The sequence below is a fragment of the Silurus aristotelis genome, assembly GCF_946808225.1.
Source record: "Silurus aristotelis genome assembly, chromosome: 23".
NCBI lineage: Eukaryota > Metazoa > Chordata > Actinopteri > Siluriformes > Siluridae > Silurus > Silurus aristotelis.
This window is the reverse complement of record NC_139596.1, coordinates 8,169,485-8,188,481: the sequence shown is the minus strand read 5'-3', so window position 1 is coordinate 8,188,481 and position 18,997 is coordinate 8,169,485. Positions and strand designations below refer to the sequence as shown.

The 18,997-nt window shown below is 36.8% G+C and overlaps 1 protein-coding gene across 2 annotated transcripts in view; it reads right to left on the bottom strand.

Moving 5' to 3' along the window:
* The window catches only part of rasgef1ba (RasGEF domain family, member 1Ba), a 59,095-nt gene that overhangs the window by 14,417 nt on the left and 25,681 nt on the right, over positions 1-18,997 (bottom strand). The window contains exon 1 of one of the 2 annotated variants that reach the window (XM_083526995.1): positions 742-1,981. The exons of the other annotated variant lie outside the window; for it this stretch is intronic. The gene's annotated coding sequence lies outside the window, so the exon portion shown is untranslated. Of the gene's footprint in view, positions 1-741; positions 1,982-18,997 lie in introns of those variants that run through there. 2 annotated transcript variants of the gene reach the window in all.

Here is an 18,997-nt window from a genome sequence, read left to right as displayed (position 1 = left end):
GCTCAGTTTACGGTTTCTGTTTCAGCACGTTAGACAGGTGTGAGGGTTTGTGTTTCTTGCTTGCCAGAAGGAAAGATCTTATTTCACTGCAACTACTACTAAACTGTGTCATGCTGGGGGAAAACACCGTGGCAAGCATCACAGGTTCGCCTTCGTAATGGTGCTGCTCACCATCTAGTGACCTGATAGACACGAGTCGTGGGGGCGAACATCAAACTGCTTCATGGTAGTCTATTACAATTCACCATTTACAAACCTCAATGCAGTGTAGTGTAGCTTTATTTCACATTCAGGACATATACAAATGTAAACACATATCCAGTAGAGCGTAGTGTAGACACTACACTACGCTCTACTGCACTACACTACACAAAAAGTGTAGACACTATTTGTGAAGCCACTAATGAAAAGAGAAACTCCTTATACACAAAAACAGCCTGCAGCATCATCATCTGAATATGAAATACCCTGCACAATCTGTTTCCAAACTACTCCAAAATAATCACGTTTTAAATCTGAAACCATGAGATTTTTGTTAGTTTTTTTAATATTACCAATAACATGCCAAAGCGCTGAACACTGGTTTCGTGGAACAGAGAGCAGAAAAAGAGCGTGCATGCACCTAGGCAGGTTGTACCACATCTCTCAGAGTCCAACCACATCTTCAAGAACGCGCACAGACCCACACAAACAAAACATAACACACCAAGTAGCCAAGTGAAATCGATCCAATGATCTCACCTCCACCGAGTCTTCTTAGGCTGAAGTCCAACTTCTCAGTGTGAAGGTGCAACAAGAGCCGCTGGTCATTAAAGCGTACACGATCCCGCAGTTTATTAGGGTTGAATAAAGAACGCAAAGAAATACCGCTAAATCCACAAGGTGAAAAACAAACACGCGCTGAGTGATTCCGCAATGAGTACGAGCGTTCACGCACCGCGTTCACGCCTGGGACTGAGTGTGTGCGGTGTAACAGCGCGCGCTGAAGACGTGAGAGTAACTTGTGACGTGCGAACTGCAGTAATCCAATCAGCGCAGCCGCAAGTCCGCCAGAGCCCCCACGCTCGAGCGCGTGACCGTTTTCACTTCTAATTACGTTTCACCAAACTGGAAAAGGGAAATGATATGAAAATGAAAGTTGTGATGTTTTACTTGGTAAATTCCGTGGTATTTTTTATTTTAAGCATAATGAACCTTAATTCTGTGAAGTGCCGCGCTATTTACTTCAGTCACAGTATTTGGTTAGCGATATTTCCAGATTTGTCAAATACAACAGCTCTGGGGATCCCCAGGGATCTTTGCATTTATAAAATGTCATTTATATACAACCCAACATAATAAATCAATATAATAATTTTTTTGTATTATGTTCTTACAGTCATAAGACCGTTGACTATGGTTAAATGGGCTTTAAAACTAGTTAACTTCTCCCAAATGTGTTATATCAGTGTGAATTCAGGAATAAAAAACTTAATAAACATACAATGTATCATTGGACAAATTTGTTTATGAAACAAATCAATACCAGATGTGTGGGAATTTATATTACACTCATGGTCCCTACGTTCCAAATGTTATATTGGTTCTTTGTCGCCTTATAAAGGACAAATGTTTATACAGAACATCACTCTTTATACAGCATTGTTTAAATTAAAACCTGGCAAAGACCCATTTCTGTCACATTTCACCCACATATACTGAACTTTGTTGAACATGACCTTTGCTAGTGTGGGTTCATCCTGTATTTCAGTACATCGTTTACTAAAAGATGACCAGATGACTGGCTCCTGATTGCTAACCTGGGACAAGCGCTAAAACTGATGCCAGAAAAATCAAAAAGCTTTTCTTGTCTTACTGCAGCTAAGCAGCAGATAATAGTTAATCTACTTAGTTGTTGCTTTTTAATATATAAGCTTCAATAGTAGCTTGAACAAAAGCAATTACTCAAAAAATCTTTTTATTAAAATAGTTTGTGTATTAATGGCAATATATCTATATAATAAAATGTTATATTAATATAAACTTTGTTACTAATTTACGATAAAACAACGAGATTGAAACTTAAGATTGGATCTTAACTTATTGCATGTCAAAATTTGTCACATTCACACTGCCTTTGAACAGAGCAGCAGGGGTATGTACTTCCTGGAATCACAAAGAGGTTTCTGTATTATCTCCTCAATCTGCATCAAAATAAGATCCCGCCATGGATAGGTGGCAATGGAACTGAACGTATCCTCCTTCAATCAGCTACTTTTGACAACAACTGCTCACAGCTATCATTTTCAACACCTACACTCCAGGCCCACAGTTACATAACTACTGGTTAGAAGCTCGTATTGTTCTTTGTGAACGGCGGGATATGTGGAGGTGTGTGGAAATCAGCATAGCTACTGCATCTTAGAATGGACCATATAAGACGTGACACATTTCACAGCCAGGTACATGTATGCATTAAGGACGACGACGTTCTTTAAGATCCCACATGTAAAACAGTTAATGCCCAAGGCTCACTATTGCTTCAGTGGATTAGTTTTAAACCTAATAATCAATGCTGAAATCATAAAGAATGCTTCACAATATGCTCATACTGAACATAATTTCAACACTTTTAGCTGGTTTAAATTTACTCTGTTATAAGTCTGGTTCCTTGCAAGATTTCTCCATGTTTTCCTGAGAGTTCTTATTGCCACTGTCACCTCTGTCTACCTTGATTAGAGATCTGAATGTTAATCCAGATTTCTGTAAAGCTGCTTCGTGACAATGTTTAATATTAAAAGCAGAAGCTTCTTGTTTTAGGTTATTAGAGCAACAAAGTATTTTCTCTGAATTGGAGAAGACAATCTCTTTCTTGTTTCTGTCTCCATGGGGGAATTCACACCTCCAGTTAGTGCTCCATGAGAGAGTGTAATGCTGACAGTTAGAGACCGACTTACTCATTAATTTGTGTGGAAAATGTCATAAAACTGTGGTCACCATGGTATTGTTTACATGTTGCCATTTTGCTCCTATGACTTTTTTTCATGTTATGATTGTGTTAGACTCATCAGAAAGTATAGATATACAGAAAAAACAAAGCTGCAAGCAACATTTCCAGGGCCCAAGCACCCAGATTTAGTGAGATGCACGGTCACATCTGCACTTACAACTGCAATTACAGGGAAACAGAACCATAATATTAATTTGTAAAACTGTGTGCCAAATATGGTGATGACTGGACATTTGTAGGAGTTTCTAAGATGGTTTCTAAGATTTGGATTGTAAAATAAACGTTGTTATAGAGTGTGCTACTTAGCTTATCCAAAGTATTATAGGAAAGATATTTTAACTGGATACAAGGTTCAAAAGGCCATATCCACACTGCCATAATAAGGCCCAAGTGTTACCCAATTCTGGTGCTAAAGCATTAGGAGTACTCTGGATAAATTTGGTTAGAATTTTCCTTAGACCCTCCAAAATAACTGGCCAAATTCCATAAGTTTTTACCAGATGTTCTATGGGCTGCCACAGACATTCTTGCAAGAAGCAGAAAAAGAATAATAATAAGTAAAATAGAATAACAAAAGGGCGTCTACACACCTTACATGCTTAGCCTTATAATTACACACACACCTATGACGCAGTTGGAGTTAATAATAGAAGTTGTTTACAGTGACATGACATTAAAACTCCTTTGTTTTTTAAATGGTTTTTTGAAGATGTGCCCCCCCTTCAGTGCATTCAGAATATACCGTTCTTTCGATTTACAAACATATCATTGGGTCTTTCATAGTACTCAAAACACACATCTAAAAAAATACGAAACAACTACTGTAATTACTGTAATTGCTACATTCTGATCCTGAGCATTTTCTTCTTCCAGAGGCAAAGCAGAACACAGTCCATCGCATCCATGGTAAGTAACAGTGGCTTTGAAGTGACAGATGAAACATGCCACAAAATATTCTCCTGCTCACTTTACAATTCACACATGAATTTCTGCTCTGTGTACTTTTGCCTTTGCCTTTCCTGCAGCTCAACCACAGTTCAGCCTGGTAAAGTGACATCAGTAATTTATTGTCACTTTGTTGTGGTTTGTAACTGAAATTAGATTTGTACTGTATTTTTTTGTACTGTTGTCATTTTCTTTCATTTCAGGTTCAGAATTATATGTATCCCTGTCTTTTTTTTATTCAATCTCCCTTGCAGAAATTGTTGGGTAATTCCATACTCAGGGTGAACTCAAGTAAACAGATTTGTTACATTGGATTTAAGTAAAAAAAAAAAATGCCTTTAAACATGCCTTTAACCATTTAAATGATGATTAACTTATTTCAGGCAACAATATACATTTTTACAAAGTTTTTTTGACCATTTTTCTAATGTTGAAACTAACAGGATTTAGCTAGAAAAAATGGGCTTAACCAGCAGCTCAGTTAATGCCATCAGGATATTAAAGACAATCTAATGGTTGCTACAATTTACTATAATTTTTTTTATATTTTGTAATTAGGTTTGTATGTTCAAAGTGACCTCAACACTCAGCCTCACGGTTTCTTATGACAATCAAGAAATTATTAGGAAATGATGATGCAATTTTTTTTAACATGATCATGGATATGTGATTTCTGGATTATTCAATTTATCTCGGAATGCTGGATACAATGAATGTTGAAAGACAACAGCATGCAATTTTTTTGAAAATAACCTTTAATCGCTAAGTCAAAAGGATGTTTCATTCAAAATAAAACATTTTGCTTCGTTTGAAACAATGCAAAATGATTATATTTTGAGGTAAAAAACTTTTTTGTATGTGTCCAGGGGGTTTTCCTCAATGTTTGGAACATATATATATATATATATATATATATATATATATATATATATATATATATATATATTATTAAAAACTACTTTTGTTTCTTTTTGCTTTTATTTACACACACATTTGTATAAGTAACATCAGTAGAAAAAGACAACCCCAGTCATGAACAGACACGTATGTCTTAGTGATGCTAACCTAGTTAAAATAAATAAATAAATAAATAAATAAATAAATACTCTAAAATAAAACGCATTCTGTGCTGTAATCATCAGACAAATTACTAAAACACTTTTTGAAAAAAAAGCCACCCATGTATTCACAGAGCAAAGTCAAGCCTGTTTGGTCTGCAGCTTTGTTACTCACAGGCTGCATTAGATGCTCACATGTTACATCATGAGTCTGCACACACGGAAACGTCTGCTTAGACTTGCAGTACATGACTGTGAATCACTGCTTGAATTTAGTAACTTGTTGAGGCAGGAAAGAATTGTTTCCTGAGATTAAAAGTTGTCTGAGGATGCGCAGGTTTCTAAAAACATTGCTGTTCTGTTATTTTCTCAACAACTTAAAATAGGATTAACTGGTGTTGTTTATTTAACCCTATTAAATCTGAAAGAAATCCTAGATGTTTTGGTTAGATGATACCATTGGTGATACAGATTGCTTGCATATTTAGACTTTTCTATATATTTTCATGTATTTTTTTGCACTTGGCAAAAACAATCCCTCAGGATAAAGATTATATTTCAAATGCACATCAACCAAGTATTAAAACCCATCCGAAATATATATTCAGGCAATCGTTTGTTCTGAAAGCTACACCTAGTGCAGCAGGAAAACCACATGGTGTATAGGTCAAGAATGGCATGTCTTTTCCCACCCCAGTAAAAACCAGCCTTACATTACTCTCAGTAAAATGATACGGCCACACACGTGGACTTGCGGTCTCAGTTAGGTCAATCACTGTCAAATTTAAATTTCTGTGATCAGCACCATATGGAAATATAACTGGATTTAATTTACCAGGAATGTGGTCTGTATATATTTTAACTGTATTTTCAGCCTATCTTCCCTTCATGTACTTACACAAATAACATGTCATTCAGCTCCATTTTAATGCTACTTCTAAAAAAGTGGAATTTACGAATTATTCATGAGTACAGCAGAGAGAGAAGCACTCAACCTCAGACGCAACTGACAAACCAATTCACATTCAAATTTCTACTCGGCTAGCAAGGTGTGGCAATTAACACTGCTTTGAGGAGCGACCATTGTTAAAATTAACTCTCCCCAGTTTCACCCATGTTTGATCTGGCTCACAAAAGCAGTTAATAACTCATTAAACACTTTGTTGGAGGCTTTTTTAGATTATCTGCCACACTTCCTGTTACACCGATGCCCTGCATTATTGAACGAGTCCCAAATGAAGACAGATAAGATGTGCTGAAAACTATGCAGATAAATAAAAAAAAAAAGACGCAAAAAAAAATTAACCTATTTGTTCAATCGAATGTTACATTTGCATAATTGCAGTGATGTACATTTTACTGCTAGACACTATTTTACTTTTATTACACAACTATATATATTTGGGAAGCAACACACCCATACATATAAAAAGCAGGTGTTGAGCAGAGTTAACAAGGCATTTCAGACCAGTAAATGCAAAACATATGGACCAGTAGTGAACATGTTCTCCTGTCCATTGCAATCAGATAGAAAGGCCAAACATATGTGAGCTTTCTTGAGGTCATATGATTTTAAAGCGCAGCATAACTCCTAATGAAACGACATAAAATTCATGTTAAAATGGCATAAAGCACAATTTTTTAATGATTGCATTTTGTAAAGATTATAAATGGTCTATGTACTCGTTATAAAAACCCCTTACAGTTTAACTTAGAAGAAAACCAAAAACTTGAAAGGAAGTACATAAGTACATATGTTTGTGTTTGTGATTTGTGTAAGTACATGAGTACTTAACCAGCTGTCCCTTCTCCTAACCAAACTCCAGAGGTACTGATCATTTTCTTGGGAAAGCCAATTTCTGTCCATTTCCCATCTGGGTGTTGGAGTGATGGGTGGAGTTAGGATCTGTTAAGGCAATCAGAGGATTGGAAACACAGTCAAGAGTCCATCTGTCACTGGGCTGTTCTGTGAACTGCTCTGACAGTTTAATTAGCTTTTATAGAGGTGTCTCGGAGTGGGAGAAATGTCTTGACAAAAGAGCAGAGGGCAAAAGATGGAGAAGTGTCCAAGGAATAAGCAATGCAAGCCATATGTCTGATGGGTCAATAGTCCCATTGTGAATAAACAAATATGGCTGAAACAATTGTGCGTTTTCTTTCAAATAACGTTAAAACAACATTTTGTATAGAATGAGACTTGGCTGAAATGTACATGATTCAGTGATTTGGATGATATGATTCCTTTGAAATATTAGAATTCAGTGTGCATTGTTCATTTTATCACCACTGATTTGTAAAATATTAATAATAATAATAATCAATCCCTCAAAATAAATGTTACAATCAATGAAAGGCAGTTGAAGGCATGTGGGAAACTTGCTCTGACCAATCCAGCTGGAGAGCTCTTTGTGTGTGTGTGTGTGTGTGTGTGTGTGTGTGTGTGTGTGTGTGTGTGTGTGTGTGTGTGTGTGTGTGTGTGTGTGTGTGTGTGTGTCAGGGATGATTTAGGAAATGGAGAAAAATAGGTGACAACACCCAGACAACCTCTCAGTCCCACCCAAGCCTTAAACTCCCTCCACCTTCTTGTCCCCTTTGCCCTCTATGTGTGCTTGAGAGCTGTTGTCTACCCACCATCCACCGCCTGTCTCAATAAACAACATGGAGCCACCTGAGGAAAAAGCACTGTTCAGCGTTTCTATTATTAGCCTGTTCCCAGGCCGTTCTTGCTGCATCCAGTACTAATCTCTTTCCTCTTCAAACGTGTGACTTGTGAAACAGTCTAGACTTAAACACTTACTGTCCTAGCAAACAATTACACAGATTATGTTTTTTTATGAGGACATGAACATTGTACTAATTCAGAAGTGCTATCTAAAAATGAGTCTAAATCTTAATGCTATCTTGCATTCTTGTCAAGAAACAGCAGGATAAGTAGCGCATATAGTATCTTTATCTTTTCTGATTGATAAATAACTTTAGTATTTTACCAGAATTCGATTTCCACCCTGCCAAGTTAGAATACATTAAACATCAGCAGTGAAGATTATGACTGGTAATGAACATGACTAAAAAAAATCTTGTCAGAAATCACAACCTTTTAACAAAACTTGCATTGGCAGTAACAACGACAAACATCTTCGTGTTTTTGGTACATCTGCAGAAAGCAGACAAGCTATTGGCTAGAGCTTCGGCTACAAACAATAATAATACAACTTATATCTGTGTCTGGCTTGTGCCTTTATTTTCTTTCAAAATGTTTGAGATAAAGTATGATGCACATTTTGCTATACTTTGTTTTACAAAAGCCAATTAGTGTTTCCATGCACTTGTGTTCTTGATTGTGAAACACCCGTCAGCTGTGGATGTTAATTAACCTGCCTAGTAAAAACAATCAATCTACCTTCGGTCAAATCAAGGCTCAGCTGATGTGTGCATTTCGGCAGGAATTCAGTGCTTGTACTATAATAACAAACATCAAGGTGTGTCACACAACCAGGCATTGTGCATTAATGTTTAAACATACATGCATTTTATTTTTAAAGTTTGTTTTCCTTCTGATTCTTGACATCTGGTTGGTGAAAGTTTTTGTCTGCAAGACAGTAATAAACAAATAGAATGGGCATGTAATTTGCTTGTCCTGAGTGCAATTGATTTGTCCACCCTTGATGACTAGGCGTTCTTTTTACTTAGAAATGCCAGCTAAGCTGTTGGTAAAGTCAGGTACTGATGTAAGTTGAGGAGGTCTGGGGTGCAGTCAGCATTCCAATTCCAAGGTGTTCAATAGGGTTGAAATCAGAGCTCTTTAGCAGGCCACGCAAGATCTTCCATTTAAGAACCACATATGGCTGGAAAATTCCAGCCATATAGTGTACATTGATGGTGTCATCAGCCGTTTTAAGAATACTTTTAGTACTTAGAAATCATTAGACATGCTGGCTAAGATATGATATTCTTGGCCTGTGCAGGGGTGGTCCGACTCTCCACTGTCTCCAGCGAGACAGCTGAACAAGCCCATTTTTACCCTGCGCTCCTGCATTTATTCAACAAATGGGCTCAACACTTGGTCAGTGAAGCGACAATGTGGCTGCATGCTACTTTTACCATTCCTAATTAAGGATTCTCATGATGCATGCGAATTTCATCAAGTGAGGTCACTATGACACAATGCAAAGATGCAATACCGACACACAGACATGCATTAATCTGTTTGGATTACATAAGACCCGTTCCTTTCAAAAGCTTTCAAGTCTAACTGAAAGGCTTTACTGATTCTGCCTTAAGCCTGAGGCGTGCAAAAAAAGTTGAAAAGGTTTGAACATATCCAATGAATTCCATTACATAAATAAAATTATTTTCTATAAAAGAGATCTGCTAAAAATGTTTTTTTTTTTAAATATATATAGGTCAGTTTTCAGTTCTCCTGCTGACCTGAGAGACTGCCTGCTCTGCTCTTCTAACAGTCTTGGTAATGCCCCCAGAGCCTGAAAGAATGTAGAGACAGATGGCACAGATGCCATGCCAAATGCCACACAAAGATGGCTCAAATGGGCTGGCCGTGGTTTGGTTTGTCCCATGAAAGCGTGAGTGAAGGCATCACACTGTGAAGTGATACGAAAATAATATGCTACGTCTGCAATACAAGATTGTTTAGTACACAGCGGAGTTCAGCTCTGTCATTGTCTCATCAGCGTGTTTAATCTGCTACTGTTACAATAAGAAACCTGGAAACCGGCATCAGATCGGTTCCTGGAAGAGAGAGGAAGCTGGACCGCAGGACAATGGATCGTTATGTAATGAAGAGTCTGAATTTAGCTCTGTTTTTGGCCTGGGATGTTTTGGTTCCTTATACTACAGGGCGAGGGCTGTTTTTTCCTCAAAGTCACTGTAAACATGTGCTTTAAATTTAGATGTTCCTGAAGCAGAGATGTGGGCAAAGGAAATGGCAGCGTGGTAAACACAGCTGTTTGGCATCTCGCATTCCAAAAGAACAGAAGCTTACAGCAGTTGAATGGAAGTAAACAAGTGGTGGAAATCAAAGAACCAGGCCTCATATCGCACACGTTCGTGCAATGCCTGATAAATATCTATTTAACTCTATTTGCATTAAAACATTCTTGTCCAGTTAGTGGAGATCAGATCAAAAGGCATGTCATTGTAAAGGCTATGGTTTGCTTATCTTTTCCAATATAAAATGAAATGATTTCTTCATTAATTGTACAAAGTTGAGCCTAAACAAGTAAATTACTAGCAGTAAGTTTCCATCTCACTTAAGGATTGTCCTTTATATATTTATTTTTTAAATGATATCACTTAACTGGAAGTCGAAAGAGGGAGGAGGAAGAGAAATAGAATAAAGACAAAAAAGAAAAAAAAACAAATATTAAATATTAAACTAATTACTATCCATAACACAAAGACACTTTTTCCTATTTTTTCATGAATGCATGTGATGTGATGTAACTCACTCAGCATGCACATCAAGAAAGGACAAAGTGTTTAAAGGCACCAGGATGTCTGTGATATTTAGTATAATTTGAGAGACAAATTATTATTTTTCATGGTTTTTTCCCATTTTTTTCTGACATGAAACTGAGCTATTATAATGAATCTGGAATAAGCAAACATCAGATAACATAGCCCTATTTACAGTATAAAATAAATACATTCTCTAATTGTTAATATATGTTCTTCATCTTGTTCTCTATATAGCTGTAGACAAGGAATATATTCTCTGCTAACTGTAATCAGTCATGCCTGCTAAATAAAGCCCCAAAAATGTAGGCTATGCTGTTAGAAGGAGATTTAAGTAAAGGAGCATTCAAATGGCGGAAGTGTAGAATGCGGATTAATGATACACTAAAAGAAAGATTGACATTTATATTTTATATTGCTGAAAAACTTTAAGTAAAGATGTATAATGCATATGTTTTGCCGATGTATAATATATGGGCAAAAGTCTGTGGAGAAATTACCATCACACCCATATGTACAGCTTCCCAAGTGTCACAGTGTCTCTGTACACAAAGTGAGGTCCATGGTTTCTTGGAAGAACTTGAGTGTCCTGAACAAAGCTGAGACCTCACCTCCTCTAAAAACCTTTGGGATAAATTGGAACACCAACAGCACTCTAGATCTCCTAACCGACCTCAGGACCTGACTTGGAATGTGTTGGAATGAACACAAACTGCCACAGTCATGCTCTAGTAGAAAGCCTTCCCAGAAGAGTGCAGGTAATTAAATCGTATCATATTAATTAAAATATTAATATTAATTTCCATGATAATAGACAGTGATATTAATGATCACATCTGGTTACAATGGTCAGGTGTCCAAATAGTTTTGCCTATATAGCGTGTGTGCTATAAAGGTAGCTCATACTGACTAAAAGAAGTTTAGAACAAGTAATGCTCAGCACTTTATTAGATTTATATACAAAATTATACACATTTTATTTCTGTGAATGTTGTCAGGGAAGTGCACTCAATACAGCTTGTGTATTTATTAACATTAACATCACAAAAGGAAATGTGTCACTAAAGATTGACTTTGACTGATGCTTCTGTTCCCAAGTAAATTAAAGAATGACATTTTGTCAGTGCCTCGGTAAAATGAGCACAAGTCAACATTGACATAAGAGGTACATATTAATTCAACAATCAATGTAAAAACACATCCACTTGTGCTGGGTCAATAAATTATTTCAAATGACATGTCAACACGCCCAACACATTGGGGAGAGTTGATTGCTGGGCCACATAGTAACATGACAATGGTCCCTCGTCCACAAAAAATAATGAGGGACGTAGACCTGTAACGTATCGGAACGTTCGTCTGACCGAGGAAAACCACGCTGCATGCTTTGCTAATGTCTAATTACAAATTTTGCAGCTAGTTTCACTCAAATTTCTTCAGGAAATGTGGATTATAGTTTACTCTATTACAAATACATTATTTCCAAAAGTATTGAGTTACCTGACCTTTCCTGCTATATATGATTCTTTTTAAAAACGGTTACGACAAAGCTGGGAGCACTTAATTGTACAGGCCGACTTTAGATGCGCTATAATACAATTTAGCATTCACTTGAATTTGAACAAAAATAAATAGTTATGAATATAAATATTTATAACCCAGCCACTAGGGTTGCACAATCCAGTGCAGTCTTAGTGCCAGTCCCAAGCCCGGATAAATGGGGAGGTTTGCGTTATAAAGGGCATCCAGTGTAAAACATGTGCCAAATCAAATATGCAGATCACGAAGCAGAAATTCATACCGGATCGATCGAGGCCCGGGTAACCAGCGACCGCCACAGGTATTGTTAGCCTACAGGGAACCAGGGTAGAGGAGGAAGACGTCTACAGAGACAGCAGGAAAGGGAGAAGTGGAGGAGAGTGGAGGTTTGGGTTGGTACTTTAAATGTTGGTACTATGAATGGTAAAGGGAGAGAGGTAGCTGATATGATGGAGCAGAGAAAGGTAGATATCTTGTGTGTTTAGGAGATCAAGTGGAAAGGGAGTAAGCCCAGAAACATTGGAGGTGGGTTTAAACTGTTCTTTCGTGGTGTGGATGGAAAGAAAAATGGTGTAGGGGTGATTCTGAAAGAAGAATACAGTAAAAGTGTAGTGGAGGTGAAGAGAGTTTTGGATAGAGTGATGAGCATGAAGCTGGAAGTTGAAGGGGTGATTATAAATGTCATCAGTGCTTATGCTCCACAAGTGGGTTGTGAGATGGAGAAAAAAATTTTTTTATTCTGGAGTGAGTTAGATGAAGTGGTAGAAGGTGTATGTAGCAATGAACAATTGGTGATTGGGGGAAGACTTTAATGGGTATGTAGGTGAAGGGAAGTTGATGAGGAGGTAATGGGTAGGTATGGCCTTAAGGAGAGGAATGTGGAAGGGCAGATGGTGGAAGATTTTGCTAAAAGGATGGAAATAGCAGTGGTGAACATTTATTTTGAGAAGAAGGAGGATCATAGGGTGACAGAGTGGAGGAAGGTGCACACAGGTGGACTACGTTCTATGTAGGAGATGCAACCTGAAGAAGACTGGAGACTGTAAGGTGTTGGCAGGGGACAGTGTAGCTAGACAGCATCGGATGGTGGTCTGAAGGATGACTTTGAAGGTGAAGAAGAAGAGTAGGGGAGAGTGAAGACTGAAAGAAGAATAAGATAGTGGAAACTGAAGCCCGATCTTTAAGAATAAGGGAGATGTGCAGACCTGCAGTAACTACAGAGGAATTAAGTTGATCAGTCACACCATAAAGTTATGGGAAAGAGTAGTGGAAGAGCACCACAGCCTTATTTGCTTAGAGAATGTTGGAGACGTATAAGTTGTTTGTGGATTTAAAGAAAGCGTACGACAGATTGCTGAAGATGGAGCCACCAGGAAGGTAAAAAAGAGGAAAACCAAGGAGGAGGTTTATGGATGTGATGAAGGAATACATGCAGGTTGTTGATTTGAAAGAGGCAGATCTAGAGGACAGGGGGTATAAAGAGACAGGATGACCTGCTTTCGCGACTCCTAATGGGAGAAGCTGAAAGAAGAAGATGAATATAAATATAAAAAAGTTATAAACTTTTCTCTATAGGTTTTTTTTCCAATGACCAATCTATTGGTCACAGTGGCAAGAAACACCTACTTTACATGCTATAAGGAAGAAACCTAAAGAGAAACCAGATTAATAAGAGAAACTGTCCTCATCTGGGTGACACCTATTGTCCATTCAGTATAACTCTATCCAATGGATTTCAACTGTTCACTCATGGACACTTTAATGCAAAACTGTTCATGACAATTGTAGTCCTAAGCGAATTGTAGCAAACTGTTTATAATAACTTACAGTCCAAAGCAATCTTCTTGACTTTAACTCTCCACACAACCCTCATGGATTTTAGGGTTTTTCATGTCAAACTGAACATCTATTGCAAGATAAAAAAGAAATGACTGTTTACTAATAGTCTCCAGTCAAACAGACAACGGTCAATATTACAAAAATATCATGATCATGAGCATGAATATGTATGCAACTAACAAATATATCCATTCCTATACTCACCAAGTAAACTTTAGAACCTAGTCATTTTAAGGCAATATTTAAAGTTAGTAAGTAATTGGAGAAATTACAAGTTACAATTACAGGCATATGATCATGATTATATAAAAGTGTTGAAAATAAGCAAAGGAATGTGTGTTTCGCTTTTGCATAATAGACAAAGGCAGCAATATTTTGTTTTAGGTGGTAATCAGAAGAAATGTAAGAATGTAAGAATTAAAAGAGTTTAGTTGGCACCAGCCTTATTTTCTTGAGCAACGTCTAGCTTTCTTATCCATGCCGGTGGTGACTCATTATGATATAGCTAGACAGGTATATTCATTCATCATTCATCAAGTCAGACAGGCAGAAGGGATCAAACCTTGAGACGCGGCTGTTCGCATCAATAGCCTCATTAAAAACACACAGGTTTGCATACACACATGGCTTGATGGTAACCGGATGTGAAACTGTCTTTCCTCTCATTTGCCTCAACAACACAGTTCTTAATTAGTTTGTCCTTGTTTTTTAATAAAGCTGAAACAAGACCAAAATATTTTCAAATTTCATGTGCCTGTGAATGTAAAAATCAGATTTCTATTGCATTCATTATTTTCAGGACATTTTGGCTGAATAAAAGTGTGTGTGTGATTAAGATGATACAGTGTACATGTATGTATTTGAAAATAAGTTTTGGAACTGAAATATGGGAAATAATGAAACAACAAGTACTGTTAATAGATAACAGCACCAGTGTCCGTGTTTTGCAGTTACCCTTTTTGTGAAGTTTGACGTTATTTTCATGCCACTGGGAGTTTCTACCGCTTGCTTTGGTTTCCTTATAAAACAAACCAATATCTGGACTAGATATGGTAAATTACACATACAGGTGAATGTAATGTTGGGGAAAAGTTCATTATTTCAGTAATACAACTCAAATTGTGAAACATGTATTAAATAAATCAAATGCACACAGACTGAAATAGGGTTTTTGTGGCTGCACCCAAAACCTCCTCAAATCACCTACATCAGTACCTGATTATAATGAGACCCTTGAGGCTGAATGAGTACAAATCTCCACAATCACTTCTCAAAAGAGTGAAGGTTATTATAACTGCAAATGCGGACTAAATGTGGAATAGAATGTATCGAATCGTATGGTCAGGAGTCCACAAACGATTGTCCATACAGTAGGGGTGTAACGGGTCACAAATTTCACAGTTTGGTACAATTTCAGGACGGTTAGGGGGAAGAAATGCAAACCAAAATTGCTTGTCATTTTTTCTTAATGCAGTTTATTATTATTAATATTTGTGAACATCAACAGTTTACATTTTATAAACAATTTTAAATAAAATGCCTGTTTGGTAAAATAATATATAAAACAATATTTTATAATATTTAATTAATGTAATACACTTTTTTATTATACTAAGTAAACTGAATTAATCAGCTGGCACTTATTTGGATTAAATAAAATTAAATAAATGGAAAAATCTAATTGAATAGTTTGCATTTGTAGACCCCATTTGGGAAATACAGATGTGCATGTAAGTGTATGCGTGTGTGTGTGTGTGTGTGTGTGGTTTACATTCAATATAAAATGTTCTAAATATATTATCTACTTAACTGTTCCACTTATTTCAGCAGACTTTAACAAATGTCTTTATTCCTTCCATTCTTCCTTCATTCACTCCCTCGATATATGGAATTGGCAGGATTTTCTTCTTGTATGCGGAATTCTTGAAGCTGGACATAAAACTATAAAGAATCCATGGCGCTAGTGTTAGCCGATAACCAGGAAGTGACTAGCTGCACCCTCGCTGAACTCAGGCGAGTCAGAAGCTTCAGGTCGGTTTGAGGCAGCACCGGCCTCATTCTCCCACCCTCTTATTCTCTGTCCCCCATTAGTCACAGAGCTGAGAGCGTCAGCCAGTCCCTGCACCTGTTATGTCCCACAAACTCATACACACACACACTCACACACCCCAGGGAATAATTATTGCCTTAAGAAAAAACCCTGTAGCAAGACTGGTCTCTCTTATATGGCTCATTGACACACACACACACACACACACACACACACACACACTTGACTTACTATCCTTGTGACGATTTTTTATTATACTATTACTATTATTCACCTAAATTTAACCCCTTACCTTAACCTTTAAATAATGAATGTACTTTTTCTAAAAATAAAATGCACTTCCTATCCTTGTGAGGACATTTGGGTCCCAGCAGGATATTAAAACATGCCTACACACACGCCCATTCTAATTTAATCAACAGATGTGTTCTTTGTTTCTTTTTCCTCCTTTGACCATGTCACAGAATCAATCACAATCACAGAACCACGCACACAGACCCACCGGAAAAATGCTTTAAGGTGTGTGAGACACTTTTATAGATGCTGAAACCTGCCTTTGTTTACAGAGCTATAACATGTATTTCAAAGAGGTGCCTGCGACCTTGATCTGCTTGACTGCAGACATTATTTAGAGTCACATAAAGGTTAATGTAACCATAATTGACACCTTCAGATATTTGCCTACACTGTCACATGTTTCACTTACTCAACCGAAGAATGATTCGAATTCTAGAAATCGAAGTTCAGCTTGACATTTAAACCTCATTAGAAGAAAATAAAGATGGTAAAATTCACGACTTCACTTAGTAGACAATTATATGAATAGGAGATAAAGAGAGTTTGAGAGTATCAGGAGTGTAATCCACTGGCTAGGCAGATAAAGAGTACACAGAGTATGATAAACCACAGTAATGTCTTTATTGAGTGTACTGCACGCAAACATTTCAGCATATCGGTAGGAAACGGATCTTTTATTTATCTTTAATTTGAGCTAATATAACTTTATTGAGTTCTCAAACTTCAGGCACCAGTTAAAGATCATAATAGACTTGTACATTGAAACATCTGATTTGCTCACCAAACCTTTTTTTTTTTTTTTTTTTTTGCCTGAGCAGAATTGATGTATGCCCAGCCTCTCCTGGACTGGCATGTACAGAAACCCGCAGAAAGCTTAGGACATAAAACTAATAATTACAGCTAAAATAATATACATACTAATATATTAGACTGACCGATAAACCGTGACTAAATAAGTCTGAAATTCTGACGGACTGGAAACATAAGTGTCATACTACACACACAAATGAGTGATAGGATGCATTTTGCATTTAACAGTAACTCAAACAGGATGATGTGCTGAAAGGAAATGATGCCTACAGACTACAGACTCATTTCTATCAACAGTGCTAGACTTATTAGTGCCCATTAATTCAGTCTAGAAACAAAAATAAATAAAAACCCAGCTCATTTACAGGGACTTTTATGGTAAACATAAAACATGATCTAAGATTAACAATAACTAACAATAACAGAATATATACAGAGAGAGTTCAAAATGATAAAAGAGCAGTATGGAATTCCGCGTGAGAACGTCTTCAGTACAATCAGTTTATATTTCACTGTAAAATGAAAAGCTGTATTTTTGTTCTCATTATCTTAAGAAAAAAAAAAGAAAAGTTCTTCGTAGCTAATGTTCAAAGGAACATACTACACACTCTTAAGGAGCATGATGTGTCAATCATTCTTTATATCAAAATCACTGCCAAATCAATGTGGTATAAGTGGAGTGAAACACTTCTGTCCGGCGTGTAATAATAAATAACCTACGGTCTGTTTTATGATTTACATTGTAGCCAGAACTAAAAAAAAAAAATCCACTTGTGATTTGAGAATTCAACAGCGCTGGGGTATACACTGTATTTTTAAGCCTGGCTAAATAATATTAGAAGCTATATTTGAAACCTGTACACAATAGAAAAAAAAGAAGAAACCACATGAACGCACATTTAAAATGTATTATCCTACTGAACACTTTAACAACTGCCAACAAATTTAATCTCTCTTAACTGAATCGATTTTCAGCTTGCCAAGAGCTAGCATACACCATGAATTATGCATGACTCAATCTTTTTTACCAAAGATAAAGAGACAAATGAAAAGAATAGAAAAATATTCCCTAGAACCTCCAGGCTAAACATAGATTTCTTTCGTCTGGAACAAATGTCACACTGCTTAATTTACTCCACCAATGTCTCACTTGCTCTATTGTAATTGAACCAAGCACACAAATTCTTTATTTTAAACAAAGATTCCTTTTGGTATTAAAAGCATGACTGATTTTTCCCTCAACACAAAACTAAAAGCCTCAGAACAAAATATTTGTACAGCATAAAATAGTAGATTGTAGCAATAAACAAACTCTGTATGGACAAATGTTGGACACCAGACCATACGTTTTATGTGTAGTTTGTGAACATCTCATTCCACATTTAGTCCCCATTTGCCGTCATAATAACCTCCAATCTTCTGGGAAGATGTTTCACTAGATTTTGGAGTGTGCTTGTAGTGTGCTCATTCAGCCACAAGGGTGTTATTAATGTCAGGTACTTATGTAGGGTGAGGAGGCCTGGGGTACAGACAGCCTTCTAATTCATCCCAAAGGTGTTCACTAGGGTTGGGACCAGAGCTTTGTAGCAGGCCAATCAAGACCTTCCACTCATCCCGTTGTATACCATATTTTCATGGAGCTTGCGTTGTACACAAGAGCATTGTAATGTGCCTCCAAATTTGTGTTGACAGTTTTGGGAAAAACCACACATGGCTAAAAAAGATCGACTTTTTGTCAATATAGTGTATCTCAGGAACATAGCTTTAATGGGCAAAAATAAGCAGTTTGAAAACACACTTTGTGAAAGAACATTAAAATATGTACAAAATAAGTTTTTTTGTGACTAAATATCAAATTATATTTACCGTAATTTCCAGACTATTAAGCGCACCCATTTTACAAAGATTTATATTTTTAACATAAATACGCCGCACCTGTCTATAAGCCGCGGGTGTCTACATTGAAACTAATGAACTTTACACAGGCTTTAATTAAAG